Source organism: Tupaia chinensis, unplaced genomic scaffold (genome assembly GCF_000334495.1).
Source record: "Tupaia chinensis unplaced genomic scaffold, TupChi_1.0 Scaffold000315_1, whole genome shotgun sequence".
Classification (NCBI taxonomy): domain Eukaryota; kingdom Metazoa; phylum Chordata; class Mammalia; order Scandentia; family Tupaiidae; genus Tupaia; species Tupaia belangeri.
The window spans coordinates 1,047,068-1,068,014 of NW_006159808.1; the positions used below are offsets into that span (position 1 = coordinate 1,047,068).

The 20,947-nt window shown below is 43.1% G+C and overlaps 1 protein-coding gene and 1 long non-coding RNA gene across 3 annotated transcripts in view; one reads left to right on the forward strand and one right to left on the reverse strand.

Annotated features, from left to right (window-relative positions):
• Positions 1–549, reverse strand: part of UBE2D3 (ubiquitin conjugating enzyme E2 D3) — a 43,246-nt gene extending 42,697 nt beyond the window's left edge. The window contains exon 1 of one of the 2 annotated variants that reach the window (XM_006151145.3): positions 412–549. The gene's annotated coding sequence lies outside the window, so the exon portion shown is untranslated. The remainder of the gene's footprint in view (positions 1–411) is intronic. The other variant, XM_006151144.3, reaches the window with a different exon arrangement.
• LOC102468308 (uncharacterized) lies at positions 54–3,263 on the forward strand. The gene is made up of 2 exons (XR_001370554.1): positions 54–343; positions 3,112–3,263. It is a non-coding gene; the product is annotated as an uncharacterized LOC102468308 (long non-coding RNA).
• Positions 3,264–20,947: the final 17,684 nt, after the last annotated feature.

The following is a 20,947-nucleotide window of genomic DNA, read 5'->3' on the forward strand; positions in this document are numbered from 1 at the left end:
CCGCTCTGACGGAACTACTGCCAGCTGCCACGCTCCGCCCCTCCCCCGCCTGCCTCTTCACCGCCGCGTCTCAGTCCGCCAGCGCCGCCGTCGCCGTCGCCGCGGAGGGCACCGGGCGAGCGAAGGGTGGAGGGAGCGCCTTTCCCCAGTCCAGGGCCGCGGGCACCTGTGCCAGCCCCTTCCGTTCTTTCGGAACGGCGCCTTCTTACTAAACAGCCCGGAGGTTGGACTGGGAGGGCGGGGGACAGAGGCGGGTCATGGGCTGAGGGGGAGGGTAGACGAGTGGCGGAAACCCTCAGACCCAGAGAAGCATCGAGAACCGGAAGGAGACCATGGGAGGAAGGTAATGGAAGCGGCAGCTGCGCGGTGGAGCCCCACGCCCCTCCCGACAGCGTCCCCCAGTTTCCTCACTTGGGATGGAGGCGACGGATCTCGCGAGAGCCTCTTGGCCGGCTAACCGGAGCTTTAGCGCTGCAAGGACTTAAGGGCAGTTTTGTGCGCTCTTCCCCCGCCCTCAAAGCCGCCAACTCTCGCGAGAGGAAGGCGCGACTGGCTCGCGCTGGGGCGGGCCGTCGCCCCGCGAGCACCGCCCCGGAACGCTGATGCTGGTGGGAGGGAGAGGAAGTGGAATTCCCCGGCCTGGTGAGCTAGCGCGCCGACGCGGCCTTCTGTGCGCCCAATCAGGAATGTGCCGTGGGCGGTACCGAGGTCTCTGCCAGATAGCTCCAGTCGAGGCTGAGCTGTGTGTGAGGTTTCCGGTGGAGCAGGTGAACGGTGTTTCCTCACCTCCCCTTTGGCTCCGGTTAAGCAGCGAGGGCAGGTGCCCCTCGAAATGGGAACAGTCGTTTTATTAGTAAACAGACTCAGGCCTGCCCCACCCGAAACATCGTGCATGGCCGACCGTACAGGGTCCGTAGAGAAAAGAGCAGGCCCGAAGACCGTTCCGAGTTAGAGCTTCTAGAGTCAAGCTTGATTGTGAATTGATTAAAGTGGAGGAGACGGTTAGGGACTGCTCGTCTCCATAATCAACCGCCACCATCGCCAGTGTAGGTATGGGAACAGGCCTAATACCACAGTATCTTTTTCCTCCTGTTACTGTGTTTCAGATCTTGAGCCAGGAAGTGGTGAAACTTGGTCAAGATGTCATGTATTGTACTTCTGAGTTAGAAAAAATACATACTGAGTATCCAGGGAGGGGAATGTGGATAGGATTGGCCAGTCTTGTCTCCCACTGGACAGGGAGATGTTACCTCCAGTGTATTCTTCAGGCAAAAGATAGTTAAGACTGACTCCCAGCCAGTTTTGTAACACGTAGATTTTTATGTGCAAATAAATATGCAGTTAATGATAATTTTTAAAAAATAGTTAAGACCTTATTTTTTTTTAACCTTGGTATAGGGCATGTGCACCAACTGGAAGTATGGTATGAGATAGTACCCCCAGAGTGGGGTAGTCAGGCTGCAATACTTTATTCTCTTGGGATTTTGAGCATGCCTGCACACGCACCTGGTGTATTTTTCAAGCTGTCAGATGTGGCACTCAAACCATCGCTATTACGATCAGGCTGGCCAGAGACCTGAATTTTTTTTTTTTTTTTTTTTTTGAGAGGTTTTCGCTATAAGGCCAGTGTGCTCTCCAGAGAGAGACACAAAGCGAGAAATCACCCCCTAGGGGGGATGGCCATGCTGCAATCCCTTCTCCTTCATTCTCCCTCACCAACCAGAGTGAAGATTTTTTAAGAATCACATGGAGGCCCAACCTAGGTAGGCAGCTATGCTGGTAGACACTGCTTCTAGGCAGGCCAATGCCACCTTTGAAATCACCTGGGTTTTGTTCAAAATGCAATTTGACTTAGAAGGCTGAGAGTGGTGCCTAAGATTCTTTCTAACAAGTTTCCTGGCCATTGAGATTTTTCTGGCCCAAACTATCCTGTGAATAGAAAAGCACCAAAGTGCTCACCTCATGACCTATTAGACCCCTGCCAATTCCTCCTCCCTGAGTACTGTTGCCTTTGTTCTTTCTCCTAGTAAGCCAGATGCAGCAGAAGCATAGCATTAGCCCAGGTTTGAGATCTCACTGATTGCCCCCCATTTGCATGATATTAGTCTGGTTACTTATTTTCCAGAGTCTGTTTCTTCATGATTAAGCTAAGTGTGACAATAGCTATCCTTTCTCATAGGGTTGCTATGGTTCAAACGTCATAATATATGTGAAAGGACACTGTAGACTGTGCAGTGTTGTAAAAACTAAATTACTAAAGCAAGCAGTCAAATACTAGCCAGAGCATAAAACAAGTCTATAGTAACAATAATCTAAGCCACACGTGTGTGTGCAGCTCTTTACCTACAGGTACTGTGCTCATTAGTCTTTCACAACTGAACGTACAGAGGCTTAGTTACTATTGCAAGATGACAAAGCTAATAAATGGCAGAAGATGATTTGAACCTGTACAGTTAACTTGAGAGAGTTCACTGAATGGAGTTTCATACTGACTTTTTTTTTTTAAAGAGGGAACCAGCAGTTAGCGTAATGGCTATGTCGCTGGACTCCCACGTAGTCGACCGCGGTTCGTGTCCCGGACCCGGTGGCTTAAAACTCACTCCGGGCGCGTGTGCGTGCGTGCCCAAGATCCCGAGAGGAGGATGGAGGAGAAGGGATTGCGGCGTGACCATCCCCCCTGGGGGGTGATTTCTCGCTTTCTGTCTCTATGTCTCTCTCTGTCTGTCTGGTGAGCGCACGCGCCCTACAGTGAAAATCTCTCCAAAAAAAAAAGACAGATTTTTGCCATAGGGCACGTGCACTCATGGGAGATACAGAGACAGAACGAACAATCACCCCCCCCAGGGAAGATGGCCACACTGCAGTCCCTTCTCCTCCGTTCTCGTGTTGGGATTTTGGGCATGCATGCACACACACCCGGGATGCATTTGAAGCCATGTGGTCTGGGACTCAAACCACAGGTGGCCATGTAGGAGTCCAGCAACATAACCATTATGCCATCTGCTGGTCTCAGTATTGACTCTTAAATTTAGAAAGAGTAAGATGTTTTATGTTTCAGGTGTAAATGCCTTCTGAATCTAATTTATTTACCTATCTGTTTTGTTCTTTCAGAGACTGAAGTATAAGGATGGTAGGAAACATTTCCACCTACCTGAAGGAACTCATAATATCCAATCCAGGGAAGTTCATGAGGAAAAGCCACAGAGGAACCAAATCTTATTATGCTAAACTGAACAAGCTTCAGTATAAAAGTATAACAAACATTGATGCTGTGGATTAATGGAGCACAACAGATTGGGACAAATTGGGAGGTCAGAGTTGTTTGCAGTTTTGTGCCACAACTATGACTCTGTCAAAGCCACGGACCTTTCTCAGAATAATGGTGTATGGGTATAAAATGAAATTCTTTGCACTATGAAAGAAAACATTTGAAATACGATTATAAAAATATTAAAGACTAATAGATATCACAGCTATCTCTGTGATTGAGATACAGATATTCTTTATTTTCTTTCTATAAAATATTTATTTATTTAATTCCATTTGTTACTATTTTTCAATTTGACCAGAGAGAGAGAGAGAAAATGAAAAAGCAAGTAATCACGTTCAGGATTCACACAGCAGTTGGCCATGTGGGAATCCAGCTCCTGTAACCGCCCTGCCACCTGCCAGCCCCTAGATATGCTTGCTTGCTTTTTAAAATTTCACTAGTGGGGGACCAGCAAGTGGTAAGGTGGTTAAGGCACTAGATACTCCCACATGGCCAGCCGTGGTTTGAATCCCGGACCTGGTGGCTTTCTTTCTCACTTTCTCTCTCTGTCTCACTCTGGTCAAATTTAAAAAAGAATCACTAGAGGGCACATGCATTCACTGGGGAGAGAAAGTGAGAAAGCACTCCCATGGAGGATGACCATGCTGAAATCCCTTCTCCAATTCTCCCTCCTGTTGGAATTTTGAGTATACACACACACACCTGCCTGACATTTTTTAAAGAATTATTTAACTTTATTTATTATTTTCCAGTTTGATTAGAGAGGGAAAGTAAGAAACCAAGCCACCAGGTTTGGGACATGAACCAAGGTCGGCCACATGAGAATCCAGTGCCTTTAACCACCATACCAACTGCTGGCCCCCTGCCTGGCATGTTTTACTACCTGCCAGTTCTAGAACATGAACTATGCAGTGGGGCTTGTAGGATCCAGCCACTTTAACCACCATGCCACTAGCTGGCCTTATATGTGCTTGATTAACACAGTGGTAAATAGTGGTGGGCCTAATAATGATGAAAATGTTGAAGTGACGATGAATATAATGGTATTTCCAGAGTTTGTAATGATTGTAATAGAACAGAAAGCATCTTTGCTTTCTATTGGTGATACAAATGGAGGTACAGTTATTATTGCTGTATTTACATACTGTATTCATAATTGAAGGATTTTGGGCATGCACACCCATGTACCTGGTGTGAGCCTTAAGCTGCTGGGTCCAGGACTTGAACTGTGGTTAACTACTTTGGAGTTCAGTGACATAACCATTAGGCCATCTGCTGGTCCCTCTCATGTCATCTTTAAATAAGCAGGTTGTCAGGGATCTGGTGGCTAAAGGAGCTGGCTTCCAAATGGCTGACCACATGTTTCAAGTCCATGCACAGCAGCTTGAAAAAAACACTGGATGTGTATGTGTGCACCCAAAATCCTGAAAGGGGGAAGTGATGGAGAAGAAACTGTGGCATGACCATTCTCAGTGGGGTATACTTTCTCTCGCGCTCTCTCTCTGTCTCTGTCATTCTTTGGTGAATGCATGGACCCTCTAGCAAAAAAGAAAAAAGAAAGCCTTACCAGTTGGGGCTGGAAAACAGTTTTTGTTTTACAGAAATTTTTGTTGTAATACAGTGGTTCCCAGCCTTCCTAGCACCAGGGATTGGCCTTGTAGAAGACAATCCCTTCATGGACAGTGGCAGGGGTATAGGAAGGGGGTTGGCTTTGGGATGACCCAAGTGCATCATATCCACTGGTGTACCCCATTTCCACCACCACAATAGTGAAATGATCATATCACAATAGGGTTCATGCTCCCATGAAAAGCAAATCAGAAGAGTTGGAGCCCAAGTACCAATGCGTGTGCATGTGCCCAAGATCCCAAGAGGGATTACAACATGTTCATTCCCCTTAGGGGGTGATTTCCCACTTTCTCTCTGTCTCTCTCTGGAGAGCCCATGTGCCTTATGGCAAAAAAAAAAAAAAAAAAAAAAACACCTAAAAAAAGAAAAAATGATTATAAATAAATCCAAAAACATGGAGTTTAAGATTATAAAGGCAAATGAATAAAATCCCAAACTTGGCACTGAGTGAATTTATTGGTATAAATCTGCTGATTGAACAGATTTTCTGTTCACTTGTTTATATTTGCATTAGTGAATTATATTTCTACCAACATTTTAAGGTAAAAATTAAAAGGAGCATAGCCTAGAAGCGTTTTGATGCTTTAGGATAAAGCAGAATAGGATTAGGTTGTATTTTGGAACAGTATTCATCTATGTACTGTTTTGAGAATCCACTTTACAGTAGCAAATAAAATTTAAAAATTTTTTCATTCATTTGAGCTATTTAAATTACACTGGTAGAAATGTCTCTATTGATCTGAATCATATTCTTTTTTTTTTTTTTTTTTTTTTTTAGAGACAGGTCTTATGGGCCAGCCAGTGTAATGGTAGTTGAGGCTGGATCCCATATGTCTGATTGCTCAGTTCAAGTCCAGTGTCTTGAAAACCACACAAGGCATGTGTGTGCATGCCTGCCTAGTATCCCAAAAGGAAGGAGAAATGGAGAAGGGATCACAGTGTGACCATCCCTCATGGGGACAGGTGCTTTCTCACCTTCCCTTTCTCTCTCTCCCATGAGTGCATGTCCTCTGACAAATTAAAATTTTTTTCACATATATGTATCTAATTCTGTGTTTCCTAGATTGGCCTCATACTCTCAGTCCTCCTGCCTCAGCATCCTCAGTAACAAGGACTACAGGTACATCCTGCTACACTCTGTGATCACGTATTTTACATGATAGTTAATCTGGTTTGGGGGGGCAGTTGTGGTGTGGTGGTTAAGGTAGCTGGATCCCACATGACTGACTACATAGTTTGAGTTTCAAACATGTTGGCTTGAAAAACACACCAGGTGTGTGTGCTTTCGTGCCAAGACCCAAACAAAAAGAGATGGACGAGAAGGGACTGCAGCCCAACTACCCCTCATGGGGTGTTTTCTCATTTTCTCTCTCTTTTGCTTATTCTGTTCCTGGAGAGTGTATGCACCTTCTGGCAATTTTTTTTTAACTCTGGTTTTAGGGAACTGCAGATTGCCTAATGGTTATGTCACTGGAGTCCTACATGGCCAACCGTGTCCCGGACCCAGTGGCTTGAAATTCACACCAGGTGCATGTGTATGCGTGCCCCAAATCCCGAGAGAATGGAAAAGGGATTGTGGCATGGCCATCCCCACTTGTGTGTGTGGGTGTGTGTGTGATTTTTTATTTTCTGTCTCACTGTCTCTCCAGTGAGCTCATGTGCCTTATGGCAAAACAAAACAAAACAAAAGACCCACTCTCTCTCAAAAATTCCAGTTTCAGGGAACCAGCAGTTAGTGTAATGGCTATGTCGCTGGACTCCCACGTAGTTGACCGTGGTTCGCATCCCGGACCTGGTGGCTTAAAACTCACGCCGGGCGCGTGTGTGTGCATGCCCAAGATCCTGAGAGGAGAATGGAGGAGAAGGGATTGCGGCGTGACCATCCCCCCTGAGGGGTGATTTCTCACTTTCTGTCTCTATGTCTCTCTCTGTCTATCTGGCGAGCGCACATGCCCTATAGTGAAAACCTCTCAAAAAAAAAAAATTCTGTTTCAGATAATGAAAAAATTTACATTCAGAAATGAGCAAAGGTACAAAAACATTGAAAAGATGAGCCACAAACAATCTCTTTCACTGAAATCACAAAAGTTTTTTAATTGTGGAAGATTAGACTTTTTTGAGGGCATGAATTGGCATAAAACATGAGAAAATTATAAAAGATCAAGAAAATTACTGTATAGCTGACCACAAAACACAGTGATGAAGCACTGTGCCTTGGCAGCTTGATTCCACATTGTCATTCCATGGTTTGAATCCCAGCCCCTGCAGCTTGGAAAACACGCTGGATGGGTGTGCATGTGTGCCCAAAACCCCTGATTGGAAGGACAGCTGGAGAAAAGATTGTGGTGTGACCACTCTCAACCAGGGGATTCCTTCCCTCGTTCCTCACTCCATTTAGTGAGCACATATGCCCTCTGGCAATTAAAAAAAAAGACATTTATGGTAAAAATGTTGATTAAATAACTTACCTGAGTAATGACGATGTGCCAAGATCCTAATGTTATGTTAATTCTTCCATTAGGCCACATTCAAGTAATAACTGGAATACAGGAGTTAATTAAAACGTACTTGTGAATAAATATAGTTGAATAAATACAGATCAGCATAAATACATAGTATTTACTTTCTTCTTTGTTCATGATAGTGTGCATTGCACATGTGAGAGAGAGAGAGAGAGAGAGAGAGGAGCACCCTCTGCAGGGTCTAGTCATGCTGCCATCCTTTCCTCCAGTCTTCAAGCTCAGTTGATCTTGTGCCTTCATGCATATACTTGGTATGTTTCAGGCTGACCAGGATGGGGATTCAGACTGCAGTCGTCGGGTAGGATCCAGCTTTCCTTGAGCAGCACATTACCATGGTGACATGGAGCTACCCCATATGTAGTTATATTATTCATCTTTGTAATTTTGTCATAGAGTTTTATAACTTGGCAAAGTTGGTTCTAAAACAACCATACCATTGTTGGCCCTAAAGCTCAGTGGTTAAGTGCAGTGCATAGGGAGCTGGAGCCCACATTACCGACTGGTTCAAATCCTGGCCCTACTGGCTTGAAAAAAACAGTATGAATGCCCAAAATGGTGACAGGAGGGAGATATAGAAGAAAGTGATTGTAATGTGACTGTGTCCCACTGGGGGTGCTTTCTTTCTCTCTGGTAAAGTAAGGAATGAATGTTGTAGAGTAGCAGTAGTATGACAGGGCCAGTAGGTGACATATCCCAACAAGAGAATGGAAGAGAAGGGACTGTGGTATGTCATCCCCCGTAGGGGTGATGGCTCACTTTCTCTCTGTCACTCTGGCAAATGTACGTACTCTATCACACACACACACACACACAAAAAAAAAAAAAAACAAAAAAAACCACAACTGTCTCCCCCAAAAAAGGTACTGTGACAATTTTAGCAATAAGACATCACTAAAACATATAAAATGTCAAGTCTTAACATACCTGGTAAGAGAATACTATTACACAGATTCCCCATTTTACTAAAAGATCCATACAGTGAAAGAAAACCTGGTTCTTTGGGGCCAGGAGGTGGCATGATCTTTGGGGCACTGGACTCCCACACGGCCGACCATGATTTGAGTCCTGGATCTAGCAGCTTGCTTTCTCACTTTATTTCTCTCTTTTTCTGGGGAGCCCATGTGCCCTATGACAAATTAAAAATAATAACAATAGGGGCCAGCAGGTAGCATGGTTAAGGACACTGGACTCCCATATGACCGACTGTGGTTCAAGTTCTGGACCTGGCAGCATGTTTTCACACCTTCCCTCTTTCTTTCTCTCACTTTCCCTCTCTCTCTCTCTCTCACTCTCTCCCTCTCTGGTCAAATTAAAATAAATACATAAAATAATTGTTTAAAAATAAATAATAATAAATTTTTTAAAATGGCTTTTCAATTATTGAAGTTCAATTATTATTAAAGAAGCATTTATTTTATTATGATTATTATTCAGTTTGACCAGGGAGAGACACAGAGAGAGAAATTTGCTAGGTCTGGCACTCAAACTGCAGTCAGTCATGTGGGAGTCCAGTGCCTCAATCATCATGCCACCTGCCAGCCCCAAAACTCATTTTTTTTCCTTTTTTTGAAGAGGTTTTTGCTATAGGGCACGTAAGCTGGCCAGAAAGAGAGACAGAAAGTGAGAAATCACCCCCCGGGGGGATGGCCACGCCACAATCCCTTCTTCTTTATTCTCCTCTCAGGATCTTGGCCATGCACGCACATGCACCCTGTGTGAGTTAAGCCATCGGGTCCAGGACTCGAACCATGATCGACTACATGGGAGTCCAGCGACATAGCCATTACACTAAATGTTGGTTCCCCAAAACTCATTTTTTTAATTGCCGGGTGGCGCATCTATTCACAGAGAAAGAGTCAGAGTGAGAGAAAGCACTCCGCAATGGGGCATGGTCATACCACAATTCTTTTTTCCAGTGTTTCTCCATCAGGATTCTGGGCGCACACGAGCACATGCCCTGTGTGTATTTCAAGCCATTAGGTCTCTGATTCAAACTATGGTTGCCCATGTGGGATTCCGCTCCCTATGTACAGCACTTACTATGTGCTATGGGATCAGACCAAAATTCAACTCTGTAAGATAAATTTAGACAAAAATCTCAAAAGTTATTACACATTCACACATTTGTGTAAATTCAACTTTTCCTGTTTCCCTTTATTGTTCTGCACTAATGGAGAGAAGGTAAAAATTACTCTGGAGCACTGTAGGGATAGCTAAATGCCACTGTCTTGCATGGGGCTATAATTAGGGACAAGGTCCAGCTTTGGTGGCACAGTTGTTAGTGAACTGACCTGCAATACTGACAGCCATATGGCCGATCATGGGTTCAGATCCCCAGTGGACCCGAAAGCACTCAGAGTGCATGTGTGCACAAGATCCTGATGAACCTGGAAGCTGTGAGAAGGGGATTATGCAAGCAGACCGTTGACAGTGCCTATCCCCCTTTTCCCTTGTGTGCACACGCATGTACTCTTAGACATAAAATAAACTTAAAAACAATTCATAATTAGAGACAAAAGGCAAGGTACGGACATGGGAGGCCAGATGGAAAGAGGTGCAGAAACAAGTGGGAAAGAAAATGTCAACGGTGGGGCTGGCAGGTGACGTGGTAGTTAAGGGTGCTGGACTCCCACATGGCCAACTGTGGTTCCAGTCGTGGACCTGGTGGCTTGCTTTCTCAGTTTCCTTCTCTCCCTCTCTCACTCTGTCCCTCTCTGGTCAAATTAAAAATAAATATATAAATAAAGTTAAATAAAATAATTCTTTTAAAAAAAAGTCAAAGGCAAACACTGTTCTCGAAATAAGTGTCTTGTGAACTGAGAATAAGGAGGAAGCCTTTTCTTAATTCTTGTCATGAGTATCTCCTCCTTATTTTGTTATATATAAAATATCTGTAAATGTTTTCTTCATTCCCTGTGTAACATATGATGTACTGACTTTATATCAATATTAAGTATTATTAATCTAACAGAAGTATTGTGCAGGGTATCAGGAGAAAAGTAAATATCACTCAAGGACTTTCCCTCCTCTTCTGAGGAAAGGATTTGTTTGGTTGTGGTTGTACAAAAGATAGTTTATCTCATTAGGCAGAATTAGGACCTTGTTCTCGTCTCTGATTGGAGATTCAATACGGTTAAAGAAAATCTGCACGTATGCCAGGTTGATAAGGAGTAGATTTTTGTTTATTTTTTCCATGAGTGAAATAGCACCTCCAACAGGGTCCTGATGCCATGACCCACCCCTGGCTTCAGTCTGCCCCGCACCATAGGTAGACGTGTGCCTGGTGTACTCGGGTAGGTCTCCAGAGGCAACCTGAAACCTTTTCCTGTGAGTCAGCCGTATAGAGTGTCATGTTTTATGGCTGTACCACCATCTAGACCTGACAAGGATTGGACTTTCGATGGTCAATTCAGTGTGTCAACTTGAAGTGGATAAGAAATGCCCAGAGAACTGGTAAAATAGTATTTCTGGATGTATCCGTGAGGATGTTTTGAAAGAGATTACCCTTTGAATCAGTTGACCAAGATTAAAGAAGATTGCCCTCGGTAATACTAGTGGGCATTATTCGATCTACTGAGGACCTGAATAGCACAAAAAGGCAGAAGGAAGGTGAACTCGCTGCCCATTTGTTCTGGAACGTCAGTCTACTCCTGCCCTCAGACATTGCAGCTTTTGCCTCTTGGACCTGAGGACTCAGACTATGGCTTACGTCATTGCCCCCCTCTTCCCTCTGGTTCTCTGGCCTTTGAACTTGGACTGAATTACGCCGCTGACTTTCCTGTTTCTATAGATTGCAGATGGTATAGTCAGTAAGTAGTGTACTAGACTGCAGTACTGGAAGCCGAGTCCCTGGCCCAATTTGCCTAAAAACATCCTGGGGTGCATGTGCACATGCCCAGGACAGTAGAAAGGTGACTAAAGGAGGAAGGAACAAGACTGAATGCTGTGGAGGGCATGTATCTGTCTGTTCTGTCTGTCCTGTCTGTCCTTGTCTGTCCTTATACACTCTATCATGAAGTGTTTTTTAAAAAGTGAGTAAAGGGCTAAAGAGCTCTCATTCTGTGCTGGCTTCTTTACTACAACCATCGGCAGCCCTCCCTCACCAAACAAGTTGGGCCTAATAGAAAATTGCAAGATTGAACTTTATTTACTTAAAAGAAAATGGTTACTGGGAACCAGCAGTTAGCTTAATGGCTATGTCGCTGGACTCCCACGTATGCGACCACAGTTCTCGTCCTGGACCCGGTGGCTTAAAACTCACGCGGGGCGCATGTGCGTGCGTGCCCAAGATCCCGAGAGGAGAATGGAGCAGAAGTGATTGCGGCGTGACCATCCCCCCTGGGGGTGATTTCTTGCTTTTGGTCTCTATGTCTCTTTTTGTCTGTCTGGTGAGCGCACGTGCCCTATAGCAAAAAAACCTCTCCAAAAAAAAGAAAAGAAAAGAAAAGAAAATAGTTACCATAATTGTTTGATGTAACAAATGATTACCTTAAAAAACAGTTATCTTACAGATCTAGACATCAGAAGTCTGAAAGGGTCTCCGTGGGCTAAAATCACTTAGACAACAGGCTGCATTCCTTTCTGCGTTTTAGGACAGACTCGGTGCTATCCTGTCGTCTAGAGGCTCCCACTGTGGTTCCTCGGCTTGTGTTCCTCTCTGTCTTCAAAGCCAGCAGTGGCTGTTTGAGTTTTCCTCACATTTCATTGGTCTGACACTTTCTTTTTTATGCCACCGCTGCCTTTCACATTTAAAGGCCCTTGCAATGATGCGGGGTCCACACAGATAATCCAGGAAATCTCCCCAACACAGGCTAGATGATTAACAACCTTAATTCCCCAGTGCATATTGACAGGTTCCGGGGACTGAGAGGTGGGCATCTTGGGGGGGGGGGAGTGGAAGGCACTGCTCTGGCTACTACAACTATTTGAAGTGAAAAGCACTTCTTTCCTCCATCACATGTTCACTGTATTCATCCTCAAGGTATCTGATCACTTATTCAGAATATCAAATCTCAAGTAGTTCAGAAGTTCAAATATACCAATTGTTAGAAAGAATTCATCAGCTCATTTTGTCACTGATGACTCAGAGTTTCAGAGAGGAGGTACTGACGTATTTTAAATATAAGTAGATTTGTGAGTGAATAAAAGGTGGAAAATCAAGATCTTGGCCATGATGGGAAACCAGAAACTACATGATTAGCTTAGAGGAACTTAGGATCAAGAGGACATATTTCTTAAAACAGGAGACATTTGTGTAAGTTTTAATCCTGAGGAAGAAACAGACACAGAGAGGCAGGTAATATAGGCCAGATGAATCACTGGATGGAGCCCGTTTCTTTAGTTGTGAGGCGTTAGGTTAGGGGGAAAATACTTAATTAAGGTAAAGAACTTAATTCTGAATGAGGGTAACTCTGAAGAAACTACTGGGAAGATTAGAATGTATAAAAATGAAGACAAGTTTGAAATGAGGGGAGGCATGAAGTTGACTATTGGTACTCAACTTTCTTAGTAAAATAGGAAGGAGGGCTGAGTGATGATGCTGAGTTGGACACGAGGAAAGTTGGGAGTTTATAATCACTGCAAAGAGAAAAACGGTAACAACAACAAATGTCCTTGTTAAGGGGCAGATAGTGTGAAGGCTGAGGTGGCTGGATCCCACATGGCTGACTTCCTGTTGGTGTCTGGACTTGGCAGCTTGAAAATCATGCCATGTGCATGCATGCCCAAAAAACAGGAGGAAAAGGGAGGAGAAGGGAATGTGGCATAGCCATCCCTCCTGGGGATCCCATCCCCATCTGATCCCACCAGGACACAGGCCTTATAGAAAAAAAAAAGTTCTTGTTAATGGGCATAAGATAGGAGATCATAAATTTGTAGAGGCATTTTTTTCCCCTTAGCATTTAGAGACCTTACATGTGTATGTTTAATACCCATAGAATTTGTTAATAGAGATTGCATTGCCAATCAATGTGTGAATATATAAAATCAGTAATTTAAAAAAATTGTACACCTAGTACATTCTGTTAGCACTTTTTAGTGTAAAATTAACAACTCTTCTAAAAAAATTATGTTCTCACTGAAGAAATTAACTGGTAGGAAAGACGAAAGTCAAATGAGAGGCATGCAGGAAGAAGTGGAAGCATTTAAAATTGGATCAAGAGCCAGTCACAGTATTTTCTGAGTACCTACTGTGTATCAAGCTCTGAGGTTAGCCTTATGAATAAAACAGATGATTTTCTTTCTTTTTCTTTTTCTTAAATTTGCCAGGGGCATGCATGTCCATGGAGTGAGGTGTGGGGCAGGGAGAATAAGAAAGCACCCCCCATGGGGGTGGTCATGTCACAATGCCCTCTCCTCCATGTCTCTCTCCTGAGATTTTGGGCACACAGGCATATGTGCCTGGAATGTTTTTCAAGTCGCAGGGTCCAAGACTTCAACTGCATAGTCGGCCATGTGAGGTACAGCTGCCGTCCGTAAGCACTACGCCACCTCACTGGTCCATTAAGCTACACTTTTAACCTGTTTGCAAGAGATTTTTTTTAAAAAAGAATTATTTTATTTTATTTTATTCATTCATTCATTTATTTTTTAATTTGACCAGAGGGAGACAGAGAGAGAGAGAGAAAGTGAGAAAGCAAGCCACCAGGTCCAGGACTTGAACTGTGGTCGGCCATGTGGGAGTGTCCAGCACCTTAACGACCACACCATCTGCTGGTCCCTGCAAGAGATATTTTAATATTAGAAGGCAGAAAAGAGTATGAGAATGGGCATTAGCTACAAAATCATTATGGGGTGATTATCAGTTGCATCATACTATTACACAAAACAAAAACATTAGCCACCCCAGAATTCACTGTAGGACATAAAAGAAATAGTAAAAAAAAAAAAAAAAAAGAATCAGTTTCACAGAATCTGCTTTTAAACTGGTCATGAAGGCCCCAGTCATAAGCACAACCACTTCCTTTACCCCTACCTACTCCAAGTTTCCCTCATGCTGCCAACAGCCAAGCTGAATGGAATTCTTTACCAAGTGGGGTGACCAACACGTACGTTTCTGTGAGACCTAAGTGCGAGAGGAGATCCTTACTGGGTTAACCTAATCTTTGTTGGCTTATTGGCCAAGAGAGAAATAAGAGGATCTAAGTGAATACCACCTTCCACGAGGAGTGTTCCTACTTCTCTGTGTTACAGCAACGCAAGCTCACCCTATCAAATGGGATTTCTCACCCCTGCCCACAGAGGTGAGCTGCTCCTCTACCTGTTGGTTTGGTGATCAGAAGCCCCAACTACCCAGTGAGCTGAGCAGCGTCTACTTCTAATTTATTGAAACCATATTTCTCAAGACTCATTCCTCCTTTGAACACAAGGACCTCCAAAACCAATACAGTTCGAGAGACTGCAAAGTTCTTCACATGAGCAACTAGGTATAAATGTACACCAAAGGATGAATGAAGCAGTGTCCATAACAGCACACCTAATGACAGCCAAAAAAGGGGAATATTCTCACATACATCAGGAGTAAAATGGATAAGTTGTGTCTATTCATAAAGTAGACTACTATGTAACAGTGTATAGGCTGCTATTCAATGAATGTAATGAACGACATGGATAAATCTGACAAACACGTTAAATGGAGGAAGTCAGACACAAAAGAATATGTATAATTCAACTTCAGTACAGATTAACTGTTGGAAGACCTAATCTTTGGTGTTATAATTCATGTTAGTGACTACCTCTGGGATGGAAAGCAATGACTAAGAAGGTAAATGGTAGCATAGTTATTTATGTGGGTTGTACAGTCATCTTCACTTTGTGAAAAGTCATGCAAAACACATTTCTGCACCCTTCTGTATGTTACGCTATTAAAAAACTCATTTTTAAAATTCATGTAATTGCTTTCCTATGTGTGATGTTCAATTTCTCTGACACTTTTTTTTAAAAGAATTATTTCATTTATTACTTAATTTGACCAGAGAGGGGACAGAGAGAGAGAGAGGGAAAGTGAGAAAGCAAGCCGCCAGGTCCAGGACTCAAACCACAGTTGTCCATGTGGGAATCCAGCGCCCTTAACCACCACGCCTCCTGCTGGGCCTCTCTGACCACTTTTAAGATGTTTATCTCAGGGGCTGGCAGGTGGTGTGGTGGATAAAGATAGACTCCCACATAGCTGACCACGGTTTGAGTCCCATTCCTGGCAGCAAAAATAAATAGTTAAATAAGATAATTTTTAAAAAGATGTTTATCTTGGGACCACCAAGGGTAATGGCTATGTAGCTGGACTCCCACATAGTCGACCGCGGATCGAGTCCTGGACCTGGTGGCTTAAACTCACGCTGGGCGTGTGTGCGTGCGTGTCCAAGATCCCGAGAAGAAAATGGAGGAGAAGGGATTGCGGTGTGGACACCCCCCGGGGGGTGATTTCTCGCTTTCTGTCTCTCTTTCTGGCGAGCACACGTGCCTTATAGCAAAAATAAATAAATAAATAAATAAATAAAAATGATGTTTACCTTAGTCTTATCAGATTGACCATTATATGATTGCCTGTGGTTCACTAAGCTTCATGGATCAGTACTTTATACTTTTTACTGAATATGCAAAATATTCTGCTAGCATATTATTTTAGAGTAGATATAAAAATTGAGGGACATTTCTCATCTCCACACTTAGCATACTTTCTGAGAAAAGTGGCACCGTATATTGATCACTCACTTTAGTTACGTCCTTCATCCAATAGGTCAGCATTCCAAACGTACAGATTGTTGTTTCTCGACTAGTTGCTTAAACTGTACCAGTTTTGAATTCATTCTGTCCAAGTTCCTATCTAGCCCATCAACTCATAAGTCACTGAAAGTGACTCACTGTACCCTACCTTACCTCAGGCCATGTCTCCCAAAGTTCGTACAAGTGGAGGGGTCTTCCCTTACTGTTGTGCTTTAGGGCCACTGTCTTTCAGAGTGGTGGTGTTGGCAGTAATGCCATTGTGTCCCACTACGCCTGGGACTACAGGCACGTGTTATAGCGCCAGGCTCCTGCTATTTAAATGCAGTCTCCTGGTTTTCTTTAATGATTGGAATGAGGGAAAAACATTTCCAGATCAATAGCATGTCAATATCTGTATTCATTTCCTCCAGAGAAGATACCACACCTAGAATAGCAATTGCACTTGGCATCCACCCGATTGTTTTGCAATAATCCAGTCATTCTTCCCTACCCATCTGGGTCTTATACCGTCATACTCTATGACCCATCTGATGGCCACACAGGGAATTCAAATATGAATGTGGTATGAGTCACCGTGCAGCATGGTGGCACTAGCTCTGCAGTTTCCCCAGGAACGTGGTACTGTTTTTCATTTACTGTCTCAATGAGGAGTGGTAGAAAGCAGTCTGGGCTTCTGTGGAGACCTTCCCACCATAATAGCACTCACTCCATGGGCCAGGTAATCAAAGATGACTCTAACTATTAAAATATATCTGTGCTGGGTTGAGCAGTTGGTGTAATGGTTATGTACCTGGACTCCCATGTGGTCGACCATGGTTCAAGTCCCGGACCTGGTGGCTTGAACTCACATTGGGCGTGTGTGCGTGCATGCATGCCCAGGATCCCGAGAGGAGAATGGAGGACATGAGACTGTGGCATGGCCATCCCTCCTGGGGGGTGATTTCTCACTTTCTGTCTCTCTCTGTCTTTCTGGCAAGTGCACGCGCCCCTGGCAAGGACGCGCTCACTGACCAAAAAACACTAAAAAAAAAAAAAAAAAAAAAAAAAGAAAGAAAGAAAAAGAAAAAGAAATAAAAATCTGTGCTTACTCACATCTAGGACTGGAGAAATAACCATAGTATGGGTCCCTCTAAATCCACTGTTACAGTGCAAGCCAAGACTGTCAGTTGGCTACTTTAGGTCTCCTCTTTTGAACAGTTGCCCAGGATGGATTTTTGGGTCTCCAGGTATTAGTGTAAATTGAGAGACAGTAACTAACAAGCCTCAAAATGTCTGCATATTTTCCTTTCTCCAGTAAATGGTAACTGTTCCCTTTGGAGAAGGCTTAGAGCAATATTCCCTAACTTGTGTGCTCATTGCAATTAACTGGAAACTTTAAAAACTATTGATACTTGGGTCTCACCCTGAGATGATGGTTTATTTGTTCTGAGTTGTGTTCTGGGGTTTACAATTCTACAGTTGTACTAATGTACAGCCAACTTCGGGACCCACTGAATTAGGGATGCTTCATGGGATCAATGTGGCTGCATTCCAGCTTTCACAGGATGACCTGGTCTCTTCCTATCGGTCAGGAAGCTTCAAGTCTGTGAACTGGATAAGATCCTTCAAATTTTAGTACAATAACACATATTGGCTTAGTCCTCAGAATTTTCCCACTTATATATATTAAGTGCCACCTAGGTTACTTATTCTACTTTATGTCTGGGGACTACATGATTACTTAGTCATTAGTGGGTCAAAATACTCTGGTTACCGATTCTGTCCTTTGTCTCTGACAGCACGTGGCCTCTGACTGGAGTACTGGCATTCCCATTCTGATCAGGAAACCCAGTGCCACCGCCGTACTCATCATCATCATCTCTGGCAAACAAAGACTTCACAGTGCTTTGCTGCTGAGCCATTGCCACTGTGTTCTTCAGTGACTTGGTGAAAACAAGGTGGTTAATCGCCTTATACTCCCTACTGTCCAGCACACCTGGGAACTTCTGGCATTTTGACTATTTTGTTTGTAGGCTATCACTTGAGTCCAACACTCATCCTGGAGAACTATTAATGCCAGCATGTTAAAACCTGATTCTCAGTTCAGCACACCCAGGCCTACTGTCTTAAGTCATGTGTGCTACTATGACAAATACCTGAGGCTGGGTAATTCATAACAAAGTGATCATGTGGCTCATTTTCCTGGTGACCACAGGCTACACATTTTTAGTCTCCTTTTAGGCTTGGCCCCAGTTTCTAACGCATTTGTTTTGGGAAAGTCTGAAGCAGTCTAAATTTACATCCTTGTAGGATTTTTTGGCTCAGCCAATGGAGTGATTCTTTTTTTGTTTTTGAAGTAACTTTCCTAAGATATTTGGCGTTTTTTTGTTTTGTTTTAAGAGCGATTTTTGCTATAGGGTGCTTGTGCTCACTGGAGAGATGGAGAGAGAGACAGAGACAAAAAGCAAGAAATCACCCCACAGAGGGGATGGCTATGCCACAATCCGTTCTCCTCTTGCAATTTTGGGCATGCACACACACTCACCCAGTGTGAATTTCAAGTCGCTGGGTCAGGGACTCAAACTGTGGTCAGTCATGTGGGATTCCAGAGCCTTAACTGTTATGCCACCTGTTGGTCCCAAGGTATTTAATACAAAACATTCTGTGTTTATTTTTAGTGAGGCTGCCTATAATCTTTTTTTTTTTTTTTTAAGAATTATTTCATTTAACTTTCATTCTTCTTCCTTCTTTTCTTCTTTCCTTCCTTCCCCTCCCTCTCTCCCCTTCCTTCCTTCCTTCCTTGCTTTCTTCCTTTTTTCTTTCTTTAATTTGACCGGAGAGGTACAGAGAGAAAGAAGACAGGGAGAAAGCAAGCCTCCAGGTCCAGGACTCGAACTGTGGTTGGTCATATGGGAGTTCAGTGCCCTTATCCACCATGTCACCTGCCAGCCCCACTGCTTGTCATCTTTAAATTTATAAAATCTTACCATTAATAACACTTTATTTAGGGGTCAGCAAGTATCATAGTAGTTGTGGTACAGGGCTCCCACATGGCAGACTGCAGTTCAAGTCCTGGACCTGGTGGCATGCTTTCTCATTTTCTCTCTCTGGTAAGTGCATGTGCCCTAGGGCAAATAAAAACTGTAATATAATAATAATTAATAAATATTTAAAAGACAATTATTATTATTATTTATTTTAGAGAGAGATTTTGCTGTAGGGTGCATGTACTAGCTGGAGAGAAAAAGAGACAGGAAGTGAGAAATCACCCCCTGAGGGGGATGACTATGCTGCAATCCCTTCTCCTTCATTCTCTTCTTAGAATTTTGGGCATGTGCACACGTGTGCCCAGTGTTGAGTTTTAAGCCTCCGGGTCCAGACCTGAACTGCGGTCGGCCCTGTGGGAGTCCAGAGATGTAACCATTATGTCATCTGCTGTTCCCAGAAAAATAATTCTTAAAGCTTTGTATAGGCTATTTAAAATTTGAAGCCTATAGGTTAAACACCTGGTAGATTGTTGCTATGGCCTAGACATAAAATGATTAAGATTTGTACTGGGTAGCAAATGGAATTAATTTGAACAGACATGCAAATTTCAAAGAAAATTTAACTTTGGAAAATATTTAGAAATTGAGTTGTTTGGGGAAATAATTTCTACAGAACTGCATTTTTGGGTAAAGTATGCCTGCTTGGCACCTTTTTTTTCTTTCTTTTTCTTGTTTATTTCTCTCTTACTTTTCTTCCTACTCTTTTCTGGTTTGAGAAATCTGTTAATAGTCTTAGGAGGGTTCCATTGTTATGTAATGATACTTTTTTCTTGTTGCTTTTCAAAATTCTTCTGACAGCTTGATTATAATTTATCTTGGTGAATATTTATTTATGATCAATCTATTTGGAGTTTCTTGTACTTCGTGGATCTAGATTTTTATATCCCCACCCTCCATACTTGAGCAGTTTTCTGACATCATTTCTTTTATTTTTTTTTGAGAAGTTTTTGCTATAGGGTGCGTGCACTCTCCAGAAAGACAGAGAGACAAAGAGATAGAAAATGAGAAATCATCCCTTCTTCTCCATCCTCCTCTTGGGATCTTGGGCACGCACGAACACACAGCTGGCATGAGTTAAAGACACCAGGTCCGGGACTCGAACTGTGGTTGGCTACATGGGAGTTCAGCAACATAGCCATTACGCTAACTGCTGGTCCTGTGACATCATTTCTTTAAGCTTATCCTTTTGTCTTTCTCTGCTCATTCTATAGCTCCCATAATACATATATTGGTTCACTTGATAAATGTCTACATGCTTATAAGCTTACTTCACTTTTTCATCTCTTCTCCCATTTTTCCTTCTGATTATATACTTTCTTTTCTTTGGAGAGGTTTTTGCTATAGGGCGTGTGTGCTCACCAGGGAGACAGAGAGACAGAAAGCGAGAAATCACCCCCCAGGGGGGATGGCCACGCCACAATCCCTTCTCCTCCATTCTCCTTGGGATCTTGGGCACACACACACATGAGCCTGGCATAAGTTTAAGCCACCAGGTCTGGGACTTGAACCATGGTTGATTACACAGGAGTCCAGTGACATAGCCATTATGCCAACTGCTGGTATCCTGATTATATACTTTCAAATGATCTGCTTTTTTGTGTTCATTGATTCTTTCTTCTACTTGATTGAGTTCACTATTACGCTCAGTATTGAAATGTTCAGTTTAGTCATTGAATTCTTCAGCTCAAAAAGTTCTTTTAGTTCTTTTCAATGGTTTCTCTTTCTTGAATTTCTCATTTTGTTTATGTATAGGTTTTCTGATTTAATTTAGTCATCTG